Source organism: Otolemur garnettii, unplaced genomic scaffold, assembly GCF_000181295.1.
Source record: "Otolemur garnettii isolate 467f Iridium unplaced genomic scaffold, OtoGar3 scaffold00015, whole genome shotgun sequence".
Classification (NCBI taxonomy): Eukaryota; Metazoa; Chordata; class Mammalia; order Primates; family Galagidae; genus Otolemur; species Otolemur garnettii.
The window spans coordinates 28,871,534-28,885,897 of record NW_003852410.1 but is presented as its reverse complement, the minus strand read 5'-3'; the positions used below and the strand labels follow the sequence as shown (position 1 = coordinate 28,885,897).

At 34.0% G+C, this 14,364-nt stretch overlaps 1 protein-coding gene across 2 annotated transcripts in view; it reads right to left on the bottom strand.

Moving 5' to 3' along the window:
- Positions 1-14,364, bottom strand: part of CUNH3orf67 (chromosome unknown C3orf67 homolog) — a 303,013-nt gene that overhangs the window by 167,070 nt on the left and 121,579 nt on the right. The window lies entirely within an intron of this gene.

Genomic DNA, 14,364 nt, shown 5'->3' with positions numbered 1-14,364 from the left:
CAGAACTGTCTCACTACTTATTGGTTTATTCTTTGAGGGAAATTGTGGGCACTATAAAATCTGCAAGAAAAGGAGAAATAAAAAACCTATTAGTTGATTATTTAAACTAAAGACTAATTTTTAAGCCCATTTAGCAAATACAAGCTCTCAAACTTTCTCTGAGATTTCACAGAGGGATACTTGAAAAGGGCTTTAGTCTCATTTTTGAGAAGCCAAAGTAATAAAGGCACTTTAGGACCATTTATTACTTGGCAGCTAGATGTTCTGAAGCACTAAATGGAAGTTAACTTGATCCTTACCACTTGCCTTACCACTAACTCCCCTCTTCTCCATGTCTAGTTATTATGTCAGTTTATTTTATTATTTACAGCTTGATTTAAAAGTAAGAGTTAAGTCTGAAAATAGCATAGATCCTACAAAAAAATTAAATAGTTCTGAATTGTGAGTCCATAGAGAGCATAGTCTACCTTCGTATTTATTGAGGCTCCACTATATGCCAGGCACTTGTCCAATGGCTAGTAATCTAGTGGTGAGCCAGAGTAACCCTCTCCTTGCCCTCTTGAAGCTTACAACTAGCAGAGTATGAAACAAATCAAATAGTAAATAATTACTTACTTATAATTTTGTTGAATGCTCTGAAAAGTTGAAGGTAATGAAAGAGCACAATGGAGAAATCTAATAGCATAGAGTGTTAGGGAAAAATTTGGCTGTTAAAAAGATTTTTAAGCTGAGACATAAAAGGTAAGCAGAAAGAAGACTGGGGTTATGGGAGTGGGAGCAGTCATTCAGGTAGAGGAAACAGAGCATCAAAGATTGGGAAAGCAGGACTTCAGTGCATTCTCAGAACTGAAAGACAGTTCGTCCAAAGGGTTGCTGGTATATGAGAGAATGATAGAAGAACCCCAACAAGAATCTCAGTGATATATTTAGCACAGCACCTGGTTGAAAGGGGAGACTCAGTTGAATGGTCATGGAAAAAGTTCTTTAATAACAGCCTGGACTAGTTAAGTGCTCCATTTTTTCCCCTGGTTATTCTTTGTTCAGCTATATCCTGAAAAGTACTTCACACACATTTTATTTGGGTATCACAACTTTCTCCTAAGGTGGCAAATAACAAATCAAGCTGACAATTAGATACTAAGGGACCAGGATCTGTCTGGATTGTTCTTTCAGACAATTTCTATGTTCTGTGAGGGAATGTGTATGGAAACATACAGACTGCCTGATTAATATCTAGTTAATGATACAAAATGACATAGCTGAATCTAAACTGCTGGTGTTAACAAATATGACAGCACATAATGCTGGCTGGAATAGTCTTTTGGAATGGCAAAATAGTACATGAAGGGGAAGGCTATGGGAAAGATGACAGATTTGTACATGTAGCATCCAAGAACAACTAGATGGTCGATTTTTTTAAAAAATGTTTTTTGCTCCTAGTATGAGTTAGTATATTATTAGAATGTTTGAGTGACTTTGTAACCCTATTTGTCTTTTTTTGGTCTTAAAGCCATCATAAAATGAACCATTCTGTAGGTGTTTAATATCTTTGATGAGGATCTTAACCAGCTTTAAAAATTAAGTCATCAATTTTAATACGTACATAAGACACTTTATGCATTAAATATCATCATCCCCATTTTTATCAGGGGGAAATGCCTTATAAAATAGTGAGATTTGTAGATCTGCTTTGGTTCAGGTCTCCTCCGAATTCATATAGTTTAAGTAAGAATTAATTGTATAATAGTTCACTGGTCCCAGACTCATCTACATTCATCTTATTTATTTGGTAATAGCCTGTAGTGCCGGTAATAGTGACTTAGTTATATCAGAGTTCACCTCTCTGAAACACTAGTGAGAAGCATAAAACGTGAAGGTTTTATGTACCTTCACGCCAAGGTATTTCTATGAAGTCTGCTCACTTTTTGTCCATTAATTAGCCACATAACTACCAGATCCTCATCAAAGATATTAAACACCTACAGAATGGTTCATTTTATGATGGCTTTAAGACCAAAAAAAGGCAAATAGGGTTACAAAGTCACTCAAACATTCTAATAATATACTAACTCATACTAGGAGCAAAAAACATTTTTTAAAAAAATCGACCATCTAGTTTTCTTGGATGCTACATGAGCAAATATGTACCTTCATGCCAAGATATTTCTATGAAGTCTGCTCACTTTTTGTCCATTCATTAGCCACATAACTACCAGATTTTCTCTGGGAATGGCATGGATTCAAATCTCTGCCCTTGTGGAGTTTACTGTCTAATGCTGAAAGATTTTAATAAGCAGTATATTATAGTGATTAGGAGCATGGGCTCTGGAGCAAGGCATCCTGGGATCATATTCCAGCTCCATTACTTATTAGCTGCGTGACCTTGGCATAGTCATTTTACTTTATTGTACCCTGTTCTCCTCATCTATAAATATAAAAAAAGTACTTACCTTATAGGACTATCATGATGATTAAATGAGATTTAAATGATGACTAATGTATGTAAGAGTATAAGAGTAGTGCCTGGTATGCAGCAAGTGCTATGTAAATATTTATGTAAAGCATTTCATTATTATAGTGACAAAACCATTATATCTTATTTTTTAATAATAAAAGGTTTGATGTCCAAAAAGGGAAATAAACCTGGGCTATACCCCAAACTTGGCTATCCTGAATGAAATCATGTCCTTTAAGCTTTTTTACAAAAAATAATTTACTGAGAAATTCACCTTATCATAAAATCGACCATTTTAATGTGAACTATTCAGCAGTACTTAATACATTCACAATGCTTTGTAACTACCACCACCTTCTACTTTCAAAACATTTCCCTCACTCCAAAGTAAAACAACTCCTTACCCATTATTAAGTGATTAAGTGGTTTCTCCCAATCCCTCAGGCTTCTAGTCTCTGTCAACCATAAAATTATGTTCTTTCTCTATGGATTTACCTATTCTGGATATTTCATAGGTATGGAATCATACAATATGTGATCTTCCATGTCTGACTTTTTTCACTTGTAAAAAAGTCAGTGTAATGATTTTGTAACTTCAGTGTAATGTTTTGGAGGTTCACCCACATTGTAGCATCTATCTGGTTCCTTTTTATGGCTGGTATTATTCCATTGTAGTACATATGACATCATTTTGTTTATCCATCCTTCTATTGATGACTATTTGGGTTGTTTCCTCGCCTATTATGAGCAGTGGGGCTTTGAACATGAATGTATATATACTTGTTTGAGTACTGTTTTCCATTCTTTGGGGTATATATCTAGAAATAGAAATGTAGGATCATATGGTAATTCTATGATTAACATTTTCAGGAACCACTATACTGTTTTCCACAGTGGGTGAACCATTTTGTGTTCTACTCAGTAATATACAAAGGTTCCAATTTCTCTACATCCTTGCCAATACTTATTATTTCTATTACAAAAATTACAGCTCGCCTAGTGTGTATGCAGTGGTACCTCATTGTGGTTTTCATTTGCATTTCCTTAATGACTAATAATATTGAGCATCTTTTCATGTGTTTGCCTTCCATTTGTATATCTTCTTTGGAGAAAGGTCTATTCAAATTTTTTGATTATTTTTTAATTAGGTTGTTTGTCTTTTACTTGGTTAAGTTGTAAGGGTTCTTTATACAGCTGTTCTACAGGGGATTGGTTCCAGGACTCCCTGTGGATTCTCAAAGCCACTGATACTGAAGTTCCTTATATAATATCTCTAGATTATGTAAAATAACTAATACATTGTAAGCATTATATAAATACAGTAGAAACTCTTTAAGTTAACCATCCAAGGGATCAAAAAAAATTAATCAGCATATTGGGGTGGTCAACATAAGGAACTTCCATTGAGTATATGTGGTATATGTCTGTTCTATGAAAAGTAGGTCAACTTAAGGAGGTGGTTGATGTAGGGAGATGGTCAACTATAGAGGTTCTGCTATAGATGTTATTTGCTTATTTGTGTAATTTTTTATTGTTGTACTTTTTATTGGATATTTTTGATCTCCAGTTGGTTGGATCTGAGGATGTGGAGCCTAAAGATATGAGAGGCTGACTGTATGAGGTCTGACAATTAGGTCTGCCTCATTGTACAAACAACTTGATGAGGTTTCATAACTTTGGTATAACAAGGTCTCATAGTTGTATCTGTGTCAATGTGTGGTGGTGTCTTGCTGAGTAGCATTTGTCATTGCTGTATGTTTTTGTGTGCTGTTGGGAAAAATAGAGCAAGGAACAAACATTTGTAAACTTCTTGTTAAACATGGAAAGAGTGGAAGCGAAATCAGGAACATGTTAGTCTACATTTATGAGGATAATGCCATGGAGAAAACAGCAGTATGCAATGGATTGTTTTTCTGTGGGGAGAGAAAGTATCATTGATGAGGAGGGCTCAGGGTGGCCAAAAACAAGCAGAACTGATGAAAACACTGCAAAAATTTGTGGAATAGTATGTTGAAAATCAGTGGCTAACTGTGAGAAGTACAGCAGACAAAGTAAACATCAATAGAGAAACAGGAAAATCTTAACTGAAAATCTTGGCATGAGACGAGTATGTCTCTTGCATCACAACAATGCACCAGCTCACACAACACTGTCTGTGAGGGAGTTTTTAGCTAGCAGACAAGTAACTGTTTTGGCATACCCTACCTACTCACCTGATCTGGTTACCAATGACTTTTTTCTTCAAAGGAAATATTGAAAGGAAGAACATTTTGATGACATTCAGGACATCAAGTATAATGCAATGACAGCTCTGATAGCCATTCCAGAAAATAATTTCCACAATTGCTTTGAAGGGTGGACTAGGTGCTCACATTGCTGCATAGTTTCCCAAGGGGAGTACTTCACAGGTGACCATAGCAATGTTCAGCAACGAGGTATTTAGCACTTTTTCTAGGATGAGTTTGTGAACTTAATTGTCTTTGTATAGTCTGGGTACCAGAATATATCAGAATATTCTCTCATTATCTTTATATAGAGAGAACCATAATATATATCCCATCAGATATATGATATGCAGAATATTTTCTTTAACTATGTGGGCTGTCTCTTCACTTTTTAACAATGCTCTTTGATGCATAAATGTCTTTAATTTTAATGAAGCCCAATTTTACTTTTTTAAAATTTTGTTGCTGTGCTTTTATTCTCATATCTAATAAAATTGCCAAAATCAAGGTCATGATGATTAAATTCTTGCTTTTCCTAAAACTTTTATGGTTTTAGCACTTATATTTAGGCCATTGACATATTTTAAGTTAATTTTTCCATATGGTGTGAGACAAGGTTCTGACCTCATTCATTTGCATGTAGATACCCGTTTTTTCCAGAACCATTTGTTGAAGAGACTATTCTTTAAAATTAAATAGTCTTATAGCCCTTGATGAAATGAAATATATGGTTTGTTTCTGGACTCAATTCTATTCTCTTCGTCTATGTATCAATCCTTATTTTAGTACCAAACTGTTATTGTAGCTTTGTAGTAAGGTGTGAAATTGGGAAGTGTAAATCTTCCAATTTTCATTGCATTTTCAAGTTTGTTTTAGCTATTTGCAGATTCCACATGAATCTGAGGATCAGTTTTTCCATTTCTGAAAATAAAGGCTATTGGAATTTGAGAGAGATTGCACAGAATCTGTAGATTGCTTTGAATCTACATATATTAATGACCATTTTTGTGAGATCTACTCTTGGCTGCTGGACACCTCTGCTATGCTAAGACTTTACCGTATTTCTAGTTCTGGCATGATTTTGAGTTCAACTCCACTATAGAAAGGAGTAAAAATCAAGCTTAAATTGCTGAAATTTGGGTATGAAATGCACTAACCTGATCTGAAGCTGAAGACAGAGGTGGGGAAATATCCAACATAAGAACATAAGATGTTATGACTACTAATGATAAATATTAAAGACATCAAAACATTGTGGTCATTAGGGAAGGTAAACTTGTTTACTGTTGAGAAAAGAATAGCCAGAGGCTTTGTCTCAAGTTCCACCTTTTGCGACATCAGCACACGAGGTCTTATTTCCATGTGCCTTGTTTTTCTTACTATATAACTAAGACATTGAATTACAGGACCTTCTCTCCTCTGTCAGTCTATTAACGTTAATGTGTTTATAGATTCTTCTGTGGCCTTTAAAGGAAGAATTTTCTTCTCATTGCTTGATACTCAATAAAGTTTATTGACTAGAGAGTGAATGGATAAATAATTGAACAAACAGCCAACTCTTAATTCTTTACTTTATTAAACATTTATGATAGGTTACCAGTGCCAGGTCATGTGCTAGATATACTTGAGATAAATAAAACTGTGGAGAGATGTAGTATATACCTTCCAGAGCTGTCAATTTGAAATCATACCTTTAATTCTTCTTTTCTTGCATTTCTGAACATAGAATACATACTCTCCAGTACTGATATTTGAGAAAACACACTCAACTGGCAAGTTGGGAGACCTGTAAAATCATCACTGACACAGAATAAGTCTATACTTAATGTATCATGACTTGATCTGCTCTGCTTGTTTTTTTCTTCTATATTTCTCTTATCTATCTAAACATATATTCTGGTTTTTGTTTTAAACACAGAATGATAAGAGTTAATCAATAATTCAGTCATGCAAATGCCTAAAAATATCAGTCCATGTCCCCTCAGGAACCATAAAGTAATAAACTAAATTGAATCAGTATGCTTTACTACTTGTCCAGCAAGTCATTCCTCTGGGCAAGTAAAAACTGATTAATTGCTTGTTTCAAGGTTCCAACAATTCATTTTCTATTATGCCCATTGTGTAAAAAAAGAATAGCAAAGCAAAGAAATTAGACAAAATCTCATAGCTTGAGTGAGTTTAAGAAGTTCTAGAGTGAAATGGTAGCAGTCTAAATAAGCCAAGGACAGTAAAGCACTGAGCTCAACTGAGCATTTAATACAAAATTTTTAAATCAAATCTCAGTATGGAATTTAAAAAAACAAGTAAAAAAGTTTCCTAGGATAAAGGTCTCAATACCGTGACTTATCTGACTTTGTAGAAGAAAAGGACTCCTCCTTTAGTCAGAAAGACAAAAGGATATCCATTATTTATTGTAATACAGCACTCTTAAACACAGCTAGTGACCAAATTTTGGCATTCCTACTGCATGACATCTCTTTCTTTTTGAAAATTTGTATTTTTCCTTTTGAAAATTTCCTTCTCTTCTCCCAGCTCATGAAAGGCAGCATAGTACATGGTAGAAATCAGGAGATACAAGCTCTGAAGCCCTACTACCAGGTTTAAATCCTGGTTCTACTACTTAGCAGTAGTGTGACCTTGGACAAATTACTTGACTTTTGTGTGCCTCAGTTTTCCTACCTGTACAGTGAGGATAACAGTAACATCTATGTCACAGGGTTGTTATGAGCATTAAACAATCTCATACATGTAAAGTGCTTAGAATTCTGCGTAGGTCATATCAAGAGTTAATGCTGCAATCCTCACCATTACCACCACAACCACCACCATCATCATTATCATAAACATTATCACTTTTATCATATCACTTCTGTTGTCAGTTTCTCTGACCAGGCACATTTAATTATCCTGTTATCCTTTGTCCTATTTTGTATATTTATCTTCATAATAAACTCTTGTGTTAACTTTTCTAATGTCTATGATTACACATAAAACTCTGAGGACAGGAAATGTGCTCCACATCTTTATGTCATCCAAAGTATGCAGCCTAGCAGTGCAATATTATACCTTCCATCCTGCCATGCACCATCCTGAACTTCCTCTTCCTTGAAAATCCATCAGGTCCTTGCATGATGCCTTCCCTTTCTACATATTATAACCTCTCCTCTGCCTGAAATTTTTTTTTTTTTTTTTTTACATCCTATTTCCTTTGTTTAGAGAATTATATTTTTCCTTCAGAATGCAGTTTAGAAAGATGATTTCCTATGTCAAAATCTTCTAAATCATGGTTTATGAACAGTGATCCAGGATGTCTTTCAGTGGTATATGGTTAAAATGTTAGCTTTTATTCTGAAATTGAGACCTTCTTATTAATAGTTTATACATGCTTCTCTGCATGTGTGTTTGTGTAAATATCCTTTCATTTAACGAAACAATCAAAGCAATGGCTTTCATCATTGTAGCTTCTCTTGTTTGTTTTAATAACCTGATTTGGCAAATTCAAATGTTGATGGGTCTGTGAAATCCAAGCGCCTCACCAAATGGCTCTCTCAAGTAAAGGGCAGTGCTCCAAACTCTTCTCCTACTGCTAATTAGACCCAATAGGGAAGTTACCACTGGGTATTATAATCTATTACATGTAAGTTTTCTTGTCAGACCCTGAGCTTCCAGAAGCAGGGGCTATTTTATCCTAGTGGCTGGTGTATAAAGTCAGATAGATTTTTAACATCTGCACACTGCATTATAATTTGTCTTTTCAAATATGTTTTTGTATTTAATTAGATCTTCACAACAGCCTTGTAGTAATTAATGAGAAGCACAGCTCAGAGATGTTCAGGACTTACACAAACCCACAAAGTTGGTACATAATCACAGTAATGGACTGTAGGAACAATAACCTATGTCTTTAGGCTCCACAATACCAATTTAACTTCTCCACGATGTACTTGGTTTATATACATTATGCTTTCACTGGGAATATAAAAATAGTATTTTACCTAACTAAGGAATAATTATTATCCTCATTTTACTGATGAGGAAACTGAAGCATAGACACAGGATGAGTACTTAGGTTGAGATAAAATTAAGTACCAGCAGCTAAGCAATGAAGAATATAGGCTTACACACCCAACACCCCAAACCTCAGCATGCTTCCTCAAATCTAGCCAGAACAGTTGAGGTACTCTGAAATGTTATATACTTAAGGCTTTTCAAGCCTTCCAAAAAGCTCAAAGAGATCATACCAGTGCTTGTTTTCTAGAATTCCTCATGAGTTATCCATTTACTTTTTAAAAGTTAATTTTTAGCAAAATAATGTATGTATATTATTCAAAAATTTCAAAGGTATCATAAAACTTATAAGAAAGAGACACCATTCTCTATTGCTGCTCTTCCACCTCATATAACCCTAAGTCCCACAAGGTAGAGGCGACTATTTTCAGCTATATCTTTCAATAACTTTCAGCTGTATCTTCTGGTGTTTACATTTATATTTACATATGTAGTAGCATTGTACTGACATTTCCTCCTCTACCAGTTTTAGATAATGTCTGACTTCTTAAAAAGAGGATTCAGCACTCTTAAACTACTACTCCATTTTACTTCCCTCTCCTCATCCTCCTAATGTGATTTTTCATAATTTTTAGATGCATTATTAGTCTTTTATATTAATAAGCTTACATTAAAAAATCGTATATTAATAAGCTTATATTAAAAAATTGTATATTATACACTGAGTGCAATGATGAAAATCTAAAAATTTGAAACACCAAACACTGGCAAGGATGTGGAACAACAGGAATTTTCATTCATTGCTGGTGGAAATGCAATATGGTGTGGCCACTTTGGAAGACAGTTTAGCAGTTTCTTACAAAACTAAACATGTTATTATCATGTAATTCACCAATTGTGCTCCTTGGCATACCCAAATAAGTTGAAACTTATGTTTACATAAAAAAAAAAACCTACACAACAGTGTTCATAGCAGGTTTACTCATAATCATGAAGGCCTGGAAGCACCTAAGATGTCCTTCAATAGTTGAATGGATAAATAAACTGTGGTACATGAATTCAGTTAAATTATTATTCAGCACTAAAAAGAATTGAGATATGATGCCAGGAAAAGACTTTGAGAAACTTTAAATGCACATTTCTAAGTGATAGAGGCCAATCTGAAAAAGCTATATACTGTATTACTCTGACTATATGACATTTTGAAAAGGCAAAACTTTGGAGACAATAAAAAGATCAGTTTTTGCCAAAGGCTAGGGGAAGAAGTGAAATAAATAGTTGGAACCTGGGAACTTTAAGGACAGTGGAACTCTTCTGAAATAATACTACAGAAAAACAGGTAAAATAGAACCCAAAGAATATACAGTACCAAGAATAAACTCTAATGTAAACTATGTACTTTGGGTGATAATGATGTCTCCACACAGGTTTATCAAGTGTAACAAATGTAACACTTTTTGGATGTGGATGTGCACAGAGGGGGAGACTTGTGCATGTGTGGAGACAGGAGACATATGAAAACTCTACATACTGTCCACTTAATTTTGCTGTGAACATAAAACTGCTCAAAAGAGAGAGTTGTGCACATCTGAGTCATATGATCAAATTACATTTCTTTTCTTGTGCAACTTTTTGTTTTCCTCAAAGTTGATCATTGCTTCTTGTCATCAGTTTCCTACCTTCTGAACATTAATTCTTCTAAACTCTCTATTACCACTGCAAAATCAGCTTTATTCTTCACGTTCAGACATATCTTACTTTATCAGATACATTATTTTTCCAGAGACTTTCCTCCTGAAAGCTTCCATTTTTATGCTGAACTCTGGAGTGCCTGCTTTCTAGATGATCTGCCTAAGCATCATCCTTTGAATTCCTTTGACTTTAGTTCTAGAAATTTCCTTTGCTTTTTTTTTTTAAGGATTTTACTTTTTTGAGCAGAGTCTCCCTTTGCTTTTCTCCTAGATGAAGAGAAAAGGGCCAGAAGAAAAGTAGTGGACGTGGAAGACAGGCAAAAAAAGCAATAATTTTTGTGTTAGCAGAGTCCCTGAAAAGAAAAATAGAATAATGAGACAGAGCTAATATTAAAAACTATAGCCCAAGATAACTATATAGAGTGGAAAAAAGATTTATGCCTACACATTCAAAGTGACCACTGAGTACCAAGAAAAATCTATCCAGAAGGATAAAACCCCAAGATATATCTTAGTAAAACTATTAGATTTCAAAGATAAATATGAAACTCTCAAAGCCTCCAAGCCAAAAATAAATAAATAACTTACAAATGCAAAAATAATTAGACTGGCATCAGTCATTTCAAAACCAACCTATAAAACAAGGTGACAATGGAATAGCACTTCTTAAGAGCTCACAGAAAGGAAGTGAGAAGCAAGTATTTTATATGCAGCACCAAGCTGACCTTTAAATATCAAGTATACAGAAAAATCTACTTACAGAATTTAGAGAATTATGAAACCTTTAACCCTTTTTTGAGGACTTATTAGAGGAAATCAAGTGATGAAGTGATGACTGGAGAAACCTCAGCAAAAGGACTGGTGGTGACTATTTAAAATACACAAATGCACAACTAAGACTAAAACAAAAGTGGGGATGAGAGTGAGAAGTAATACACTAAATTTAAATGAAAAGTTATTTAAGAAAATAAAAAAAATCATATTTTTTAAAATTCTAGAAGCTTCCAGGGTCTTCTCTTTATCTTTCCTGTTTTTAAATTTCACAATGGTAAATCTTTTCCATTAATTATTCTGGGTATGTAATGAGCTATGTCAATCTGAAAATATCCGGCCTTAAAGTTTGGAAAATCATCTTCTAGTTCTGTTTTCTCTAGTTTCTCTTCTTGGAATCCTATTACTCTGATGGTGAATTCCTTGAACTATTTTCCAAAGTTGTTAACATTTACATCCTATTTTCAGTCTTTTGGGGTTATATATTCTATTACTATTACTGTCTTTTTTTCTTTTCTGATTCTCTTATCTCTAGAGAAAGAACCATCCACAACATCAAAATATCTCTATAGTTTTTAATCTCCAATATCTAGCATTCACTCAAAATTCATCAGACATACCAAGGCACATGGCCAAGAGAAAAATAAACAGACAACAGAAATAGACCCACACGGGATCCAACCATATATAGGAGTTATGAGCTAACTTTAAGATAACTTTGATTAATATATTTGAGAAATTTGATAATAATATGAAGAATTTCATCTGAGAAATGGAAATTATAGAGAAGAATCAAACGGAAATTCTACAATCAAAAATATAATAATTGAAATTAGGAATTCTGAAGTATATGCCTTCATTTAACTTTTAGATATACAAAGAAATGCCTATACAGGTGCTCCAGGAGCACTGTAAAAGAATGTTTCTAGAACCATTATTCATAGCAGCCTACAAAGGAGAAATAAAATGAGGTATATCCATACAATAACATAGTACTGAAAATCAATAAATTATTGTTATGTGCAACAACATAGGTGAATTTCACAATGTTTTAGGAAAGAATGCATATATGAAAAATGTGCCCTATGTGATTCAACTTATAAAAAGATAAAAATAGGTAAAATTAATCTGTTAGACATTAAGATAGAGGTTACCTTTTAGGAGAAAGGAGTAGGTCATCATTAGGAGGAGACATAAGCAAGATGTCTTCTAAGGAGGCTCATAATGTTTGATCTGCATAGTGGTTACAGAAATGTGTTCACTTTGTGGTAATACTTCAAGCTGCACACTTAGGATCTGTGCAGGTTTCCATATGTATATATAAAGTTTATAATATAATAATACTTCTAATACACTTTAATAAAATGTTTATTGATATAAATCAAAAACAAATTATTTGTATTTCATAGATGCAATATCTTTTAACTCTGAGAAAAAAATACATATATTCTGTATCATATCTATTTCTTTTTTCCTAATGGTTTTCCTATTAGGTATAGTACATGTACCTGATGTACTTATGAAACTCCAGAGACCAAATCTCCTGTGGTTTAGGTATATGGAGTTAGAACCAGAAGCTGGAATCGTTCTATAGTAACTGATAACAAAATTGTAGCCAATCTCTCTATTTTTGACCTTCGTCTTTACCCTCCCTTGGCAGTATACCTAGCATTGTCAATTCTTGAGCCTCTGTGAAACTCACTGGCAACCTGATGTAAATCCAAAGGTTTCAGCTTTCTATGCTCTTCTAAGTCACTCTTTAATGTTACAAAATTTACAAACATCTTTTGTCTATTGTTGTCCCTTCCCCATACTCTTTATCCTGGTGAGTTTATACCTTTCTTATTTCTATAATTTTGATGAGGCTGGAAGAAGAACCAGAGATTGATTAAAAGATTAAAACATGCATTCAATTTGACATGTCTGATCCACTTTTTCTTTACATTTATTTTTAAATATTTATCAGGTTCTGATTTACTTCTTATGACTTGATGTATAGTGTACAGATATTTCTAGAAATTTTGAGACTTTTTATTAGCTGGGTGCCATTTTTTAAAATGAAATCTTATACCTTCTCAGATAGTCTTTAAGTGGTACATAAGATGAGCAGTCACATTTGGTGGCATGTGATCTCTTTGGAGAGATATTAATACACTGCTATGTTTTATTATCAAATGAAATTTATAGGCATAGTGTCCTGTTCCACAGAGTGAGCCAAATAAGGCTTTCTCACTCATCTAGATGGAGCACAAATCTAAAGTTCAGATACAAATTTCTAAGAAATCACCTTGATGTCTTATGTGCAGCCCTGCTTCCTGGGCTTCTAGGATTGATTAAAAAAAAACAAAAACTCAAGACAAAAATCAAAAGGAAGCATCAGTATTCTTTCCAAACCTTTGGTTGTTTAAAACCATCTTAGCAGTATGGTGTGTGCCTTATAAATTCCAATGGCTGTTACCTGCAGAATATATTTATAAATCAAATTATGAATAGTAAGTGTATATGTTTCTAATCCTTCTAGAATGTATATGTTTCTAGTCCTTCTGTTTTTCCATTTTAACATGATCACTAGAAAATTAACATGATTTCTCCCAGATGAATTCATGCAATGTACACAGAATAAGATAGTATAGCAGAAAATGGTGGAGCTTTTTGGATGCCCAACATCTTTCTCACAGCCTTCTTAATTTGTTGACTTTCCTACACAATGATACCTGCCTCCCTAGTCATAAATCAGACATTTGCTTTGCCAGTCTCCTTTCAGCACGCATCCCCAGTTCCACAAATCAGAAATAGCCATGTCAAACTTTGCTCAGTAGAGAGAAATATGAAGAAGAATAAATCTACTTTGGGTGAGTGTGGCAGGGAAGAAAATGTCCTGCTTTGAAGGGCTACTTAAACAGAAATTCTGAAACCTAGAGCCTAGCACTCTTGTGTGACTTATGAAGTCTCTGCACAGTGGAAGTAGCTATGGGAGGATCATTTCTGGAGAAGTCTCGTGGTAGGGGTTGAATTTTTTCTTGACTTTAGGATCTAAGCCTGACTCTCTAGATATCCTTCAGAATTTATGAACTGGCTAATTTCCTAAAATAAATTCACTTTCTTTTTCAATCTCCAAAAGAAGATTCTGTTGTTTGCAACTAAGAACCCCAATACAGATAGCAAGTTTTACCATAAACAAAAAAGAAAACAACCATAAGAAGAAAACTTCAAA